Below are 7,780 nucleotides of genomic sequence, written 5' to 3' on the forward strand. Positions count from 1 at the left end.
AGGATCCCCCGCCCCATTGCCATGCCTAATTGTTAATGACCACTAGGTTAGCCTCAAGGGTCAAACTCATATCCAAATGGATAAAAACCAGGCCCAAATAACCCGCCCAGTTCATTAACACGAGTAACAAAGGATTGACTTTCATATTCCCACGAGGGTATCACTCGTTCATCAATAGTTGCTTTCTCGATTTTTGCGAAAGAAACGAAAGAAGAGAGAACTTCTCTCGTTAATATTATCAAACTCCAATTCAAAGCCCTAAACACAATAATTGTCTTCTCAAAGTGTCGGCCATTTGCGCATAATTCAAGCTTCCAAACCATATAAAGTTGCCGTCTTTAAGGTTAGATCATTTTTTATTTTCAGTTCAAGTTGTTAAGCTGATTGAATTTCCCAGCTTTTCATTACACTTCTTCAGTTAGTTTAGATGGAGAGTTGAATTTGTATGGGAATCCCTGTATAATCGTTAGTGACTGTTGTATACATTCTGGGTACCTTATGTTAAAGTCATTCCTTCAAACAGTCTCACGTAGTTACAGCAACTACCAGCCAGTATCGAAAAGTCTCGGATATATTCTTGGACATCAGTGGTATTTTACTGCTCTTACTCAGCATGAAATATGTAATTTACTCGAATTAATCGAAATTGAACTTGAAAAGATGGGCTTCCTTCATATTATACTAAAAGAAGAATTTTTTTTCAATCAGATCGGTCGTGTTATTCTGTCAAATTTTAAGAATTTGTTAGAGCTATTGCTCACTGATCAGGAATTAGGATAGTTATACTGCTTTTGGAAATTCAACTGACAGAAAAGGGAATTGAATAGGCATAATTACAAGTAGAAGAATGAGCTAAATGAAAATCTTATGCGGTAGAAAAACATGCATTTTGAAGCTGTACCAATTTGTTTTGCTATCCAATTTGGTTGATGGAATCAAGTACCTAAGTGGAGTAAGCTGCCGAGAAGAACACATGAGCTCGATCTTTTCTAGCTCAGTCTGAGACAAGTGAATTGTTGGGTATAGCTCTTTAACGTATTAGAGGGTTGAATTATCACAAACAACCAAAACTAATAGGATGGAACTTTAGTTTGAATTGAAATACTAACAGCTGTTATCTACAACTTGCATTAGCTGTAAGTGTTTTACTTTTTGCCTTCCATCTCTCTCTTTAACCAAGTTCAATAAAAATTTGCATTTTCTAGGGGTCGAAGGGATTTTGATGCAGAAAGAATATGGGCAATGAACAAAAGGAGAATAGCAATAAGTATAGTATAATCATCCCCACCTACAATGAGCGCCTCAACATTGCTCTCCTTGTTTATCTCATCTTCAAGCATCTCTCGTACCCTCTCTCTCTCTATCTCTCTTTCTCTGTCTCTCTCATTACCAAGTTATCCATGATGATGCATGTTCTCCTTTTCCTTTTCTGTGAATATATGTATAAAACAGATGATGCATGTTCCTTTTCCTCTGCTTTGTTTGTCTAGTGGCTTCTTTCATTGCACTTTTGGCTTTTACACTTATATTCTGTGAATTTTTCATTTCACATTCTAAATCTTTTTGTTGCATGCATCAAAAGGTTTATTTATGTTTATTTGAATGAAGTGTTTTTGGTGATCTTACAGCTTGTTACTTGGTCATCACAATCATCTATCAACTGCTGAAATAATTATCTCCATGTTACACAGGAACACTTCTTCACTTTTTTTATTATTATTAGTATTATTATTGTTATAGCATTATTTTATTATTATTATTATTTGTGCTTTTGTGTATGTGATTGACTGACAATTTGGAAAGAAGTGTTTCTAGGTATTTGATTTAGATATCATGCGAAATATCAAAATCTTAGCTTCAGAATTGTTTGAAAATTGATAAGCAATGCACACAGTGGCACATATTTTATATGGTTACTTTTTTCTCTCAATCATGATTGGTAATTGGTAACTAAGTGTACTTTTTCTTATACATATGTCCAAGATAAGCTGATTAAAACTAATTTGCTGTGAAAAAGTTTGCGTCTTTGTCCACTCAAACTTCTAGATGATTAGTCGTGAGCATATTCAGCTCTATAGTTGTGAGTGGGTGTGGGAACCATTAGGTGTAAGAAGGTGAAGCTTTGGACTTGCAACTGAATATGTGAATAACATGGACCAAATTGTTGTATGAAATTAACTATTTAAGATTGTGCTTCATAGGTTTTAGTTTGACATTAGATGATAGATATTACTTAAAGATGTGAAAAACAGTAACACTAAAACAATGACAAACAACATTGTCTTCATGATCTAAACTTGTATCTGACAATTGGTCCTTGCCTGGCTAGGAATGTCAATTTTGAGATTATTGTTGTGGATGATGGAAGTCCAGATAGGACTCAAGATATTGTTAAACAACTGCAATTTGTCTATGGAGAGGATCGTATTGTAAGTCCTCTTTAGTATTAATTCGCAATGTTGTTGATGTTTTGCCTATGCTTATCTCTTTGAAAGGTCTACTTATGTAAGGCTATCTACTAATCCAGCTGTTGAGGGCTAGACCTAAGAAGCTTGGTTTAGGTATGTCTTTGGCTGGCCTTGGTTTAAGTTTTTGAAGTAGCAAAAGGGATCATTAATTTGGTTAAGTTTTAGGTATGGCTTACATCCATGGCCTGAAGCATGCCTCCGGGAATTTTGTGGTCATTATGGATGCTGATTTATCACACCATGTAAGTGCACTCCTACTCATTAGAATGATGAGGACGATGCTCTATCAAACCCTCCTCCCCCTAACCAAAACCAAAAAAAAAAAACCCAAAAGCCGCCACTGAAAACAAAAAAAGATATTCCTCACACCAATTTTTGTGCCTCCAAAAAGAAAAAGAGGAAGGGAGGGGAAAACAAGGAAACACATTTTTTTCCTCGCTTTCTTAGGATTTGGTGTGAACAAGGGGGGAAAGCTGCTTATTCTAGGGTTGAGCTTGAGGTTGGTGGAAGATTACGAAATGATTGGGAGATCTGAAGTGTATTTCCATTTCTAATATACTTTTGGTGAGCTGTCTCTTTTACAGTGCATTTAGTAATCATAATAGTTTTAGCTGCTTTGATACTGGTCTTTTACCTTGGGTGTAAGTTTGATAAGTTAAGAAGATCATATGCAGCAGTGTTTAACAAACTGGAAAACTGAGTTCTAACAGAAAGTTATTTTGTTGAATTAGGGCCTTTGAGCACAGTGAGACTACATGGGTCAATTTTAAGTTTTTGTATTGCATCGCTTTTGGATTAAATGTGTGAGTGCCTGAGGTTTTCTACAGGCATGTGTTTTATCTATTTTTTTTGCTTCTGCTCGAATTATTATTGATGTTCATTTAGCCTATATATCAGCGGAACTATTATTGGTGTTCATTTAGCTTATATGTTACTTCACTTGTTATCTAATGCATCTCTTTTTCTTACTTTACAGCCAAAATATCTTCCAAACTTCATCAGGTAAGAACCTTTCAACTCAAGTATTAGAATTTTATTTAATTTTACCAAGTTTTAGAAGTATATTAGCTGAATATGTTTTGATGTTTAGGAAGCAGATGGAGACGGGTGCAGATATAGTTACTGGAACACGATATGTCAAAGGAGGTGGTGTGCATGGTTGGAATCTCATACGCAAATTGACAAGCAGGGGAGCAAATGTCCTTGCGTAGTCACTCCTTTGGCCTGGTGTATCAGACCTAATTGGATCTTTCCGGTAAACCAACATACCAAATGCTGTAGTTGCTTCTGCCTAAGCTTCCACTTCCTTAGCTAATAACTGTTATTTTGCCTAAAGGCCTTATAGGAAATCCGTGCTTCAAGATGTTATAAGCTCATGCGTGAGTAAAGGATATGTTTTTCAGATGGAGATGATTGTTCGTGCTACACGAAAAGGTTACGACATTGCTGAGGTACTTTTGTTGCTTATCATTTGGTCTTTTAGGTTTATTGGGTTGATTATCTTCTTCTTGGCAAATATCTATAGCTTCTAACTACATATGAGATTTAGTCATTTGGTTTTAAGATCTCTGATGAACTATTTCTTCTTAGTTTTGGTTCTTTCGTTGGTTTGCATCTCCTCCTTGTGTTTTATTGTGTTAATGGAGATATTTGAATTTGATTTTATGTCTTCACAGGTTCCAATTACTTTTGTCGATAGAGTGTATGGGAGTTCAAAGCTTGGAGGATCTGAAATAGTTGAGTTCAAAGCTTAGTAACTTCATGGTTCCTAGAAACCAACCATTTTTGGATAGTTTAAAGCCAATGATGATTCGCATAACCAACTCAAGGAGACTGATGAGGGAGCAACACCAAATTGGTCTTTTCGATTTAGTTCCTTTTTTTTTCATACCAACAGTTAACATTTACTGTACTTTTTTGTAGGCCAAAACTAAATGTGGCTTGATTACTTTGATTGTAGGCATCTAATTTTACTGGGTTTTGTTTGAATAAGTAAAGTGTGTATCAACATTGAGAACAACTGTGATTCCAATATATTTATGTGATCTTTTGTATTTGTTTCTTGTTTGTGATGTAGTTCAGTCTAGGTACTCTAGAGGGGGGCTTAGCAAATTCCAGACAATAATATGTTAACAGTCTAGGCAAATTTTTGTTCAAAAATAAAAACTTATTTAAATGTGTTTGAATAGTGGTTTATTTGTAAAATTATATTGATTGCATTATAAGCACATTTTGTACATCAAAAAGGTATTATAATATTTTTTTAAAAAATATTGTGCCAAACAATCCCCTATTCAAGAACAGGAATTATTTCTTTGGTCCTACTCTTAAAGGAATTTACTTGAAATTTATGGACAAATAAAATTCAACACAATGAGGGATCTACATTTACTTTACATCAATCAAAAAAAAAATTTCAAAAAAAAACCAGGGGTGTCTAAACAAGCTTTGTTGTACTAATTTGTAACCGGAGCCTAAGAAATCCTCTTTTGATGGAAAGCAGATATCATCATTCTCCCCAACTTTTTGGGTGGGTGAATTAGTAATTTTCTCTTGAACATAAAAAATAGAGGAAAAAAATATACTGTAACAGCTCCACCTCCCCCTAAGGCAAACCAGAGGGTTCGGCGGACCGTCTACCCAGCTCTCGCCGGGACTCACTACAGTTCTCAGATAAATTACATCTCAAACTCCAAAAGGATATTAATAAACCAAATAACATTCCAAACTTAAAGGTTAAGTCAAAAGATAAACTTACATAAACAAAGTACTTGCATTACAACCAAACTCCCCACTTACAATTCCAAAGGACAAAATTTTAATTTACAATCACCTTAGTATATACCGTCAAAATTTACGTTCATGTTAACTACCCGACCTTGAGTGTAACAAAAACTAAAGCTACAAAATGCTCTCTAAAGCCATTTACACAAAAGTACCGAAAGTTCAGGACCTGCAACTTGCTCCTCAGGGTCCTCCGCCTCCTGTTAAGAAAAACAAACTAAAGGAGTGAGCTAAAGCTCAGTGAGGCCCCTAAAAGTCACGCAAATATCACAATTTAGAGAAAGAAGTAAGCAACAGTTAAACAATTTCAGTTACAACGAGAACCAGTTGCATAATATAATCAGTTGAATAAGGACAAAATAAGTCAATTTATGTCAAATGATACTCTTGAAGCTCTCCAGTCCGTCATGACGGCCAGTTCCATACACTTAAAATTAATAAGAGATCATTGGATGAAATGAACACACAGACGTTATAACACATAATTTAATCACATGCGCAGTGGCACTTTCAACTAGGAGATGGTGTTCTCGAGAAGAACACTGCTCGAGCCTCTCAACTGAACAGTGTCTCGAGTGTCCAGGAGATAGGTGCTCATTTGGAGGACCTGCTCGAGTGTCTCGAACTAGAAGGACCGTGCAGTAGGTCAGTATCAGTTAGTGCAGTAGGTCAGTAACAGTCAGTACAGTAGGTCAGTAGCAGTCAGTATCAGTGAAAACACAGAAATTTAGTTTTGAGTAGGTCGAGTGCGATAAAGTACACACCCGCCTAATAATGGTATGACAGTTATCCAGTATTATACAAGAAAATCACATAGCATACACGCATGCAAGGAACACTCACCACTAGCGAAGGTAATCGGAGCTAATCACCGAATCGTCCCTTGGCTCGCCCGTGAACTCTGTGGTTAAAGTACATAGATATTATACCAAGAATTTATCAAATTCAAATCACAATACTCGTATAAGAAGATAGCCATAGCCATGAAGCTCAACTTAAACACTAAGGAAGAAAACGTCCACATTTAAGGGTTTAGTCAATCAAATTAAAAAGTCATATGCAAGAGCACTTGATTCAAAATCCCATAAATATGTGAGATACCTAAACACATTCTAAGAACATACACGCCACTTTGGATCAAAACAAAAAATCTTTTAGGGAAAAAAAAATATAGCGTAACTAGTTTTCTAGTTTTTGTTTTTTTTGTCACTATTTGAAAGTCAATAGGTGCAACTAGAAATCATGTTTTGAACACTTAGTTAGGTCATAAGAAACCAGGGTTATGATACTTATAAGGTACATGCAAAGTAGAGCAAATCAATTGAAATCGATGAACAAGAACAATTCTCGTTAGGGCAAGTGCGATAAAGTACACCCTTGCCCTATCAAATCACTTATATATCATGTAATCACATTAGTCAAAGATAAATCACAAATATCAAGTTCAATCAGATATTTGGAAGCACTCACCAAAAGTAGTGCCTCTAGTGATCGCGTCTGGGTTGTACTCCGGGTTTGGAGTCCAAATCTGCGATAAAACTTGAATTAAGAACTTTGAAAATCGACTAAGATTTGAAACTTAGACATTTCGTTCAATAAGAATCAAGAAATTGAAATTCACTTGGAGAATAGTCGTGAAACACTTGCTCGCTTTTCCAACTGAAAAATTTTGTAACATGTATACTTGGAAATAACTTTTGAGTTGAAAGTACAAGGAAAACATACTCCGAGCAGTCGTTATTTTATTTCTCAAGGGTAAAAGCTCGGCCAAGTCCTTACTTATATACCTCGGTAAAAGAAGACGCAAATATCCTAGATGGTTCAAGTAGTAATCACTCTTAACCCTTACTCAAGTCGCAAGTATATTTCTCTAGTCCTCGAGCGTAAATTTGGGCAGCATGCCCTTTGTATTTACCCAATTTTCCAGCCATTTACGGCTTCATTATTTTCCTCAGCCAATCCCAAAGTCATACACAATATAAATTTATCACAATAGCCGTTCAATAGGCTCAAGGTAATACAAGTACAAAATCAAGCTAGCGACATGTGCGGAAATGAGGTTTAGCAAAAGACAGATTTGACATGGTTTTTACGTAACGGACACAACCGAAGCTACGTTTATCGTATTGGGGTGAAATTTATACCGTTTCGAAGCTAAGACAAAGACCTACAATTTTCATGAAGATCACTTAGTCCAAATTCCAGTATAACCCAGTCAAATTCCCAATTCACAGAACCAAATTCCAACTAACCGGCCAGTTAACCATACTACCTCCAAATGGCCATATATCAAGTTACCAAAGTCCGTTTAAGGCGTTCTTGGAGGCGTTGAAAAGCTAAGACAAAGTACTAAAACTTTCATGTTTTGACTAAAAGCTATTTCAGTACGTATCAAGGTGAATAAATGCAACCAACTTAGTGTACTGTCAAAACTGTCCACTGACTTTACTCCTAGGGCAGTCAAGGTATTTCATCTTTTCACAGGCTATGTTCCTCTGATTGAGGTGAAATTTTGTAGGCAACCATAA

The 7,780-nt window shown here is 35.8% G+C and overlaps 1 pseudogene; it reads left to right on the forward strand.

The window, feature by feature from the left end:
• The first annotated feature begins 1,213 nt into the window (after positions 1-1,213).
• Positions 1,214-4,222, forward strand: LOC113777190 (annotated as a pseudogene).
• The last annotated feature ends 3,558 nt before the right edge of the window (positions 4,223-7,780 follow it).

This window comes from Coffea eugenioides, chromosome 7, assembly GCF_003713205.1.
Source record: "Coffea eugenioides isolate CCC68of chromosome 7, Ceug_1.0, whole genome shotgun sequence".
NCBI lineage: Eukaryota > Viridiplantae > Streptophyta > Magnoliopsida > Gentianales > Rubiaceae > Coffea > Coffea eugenioides.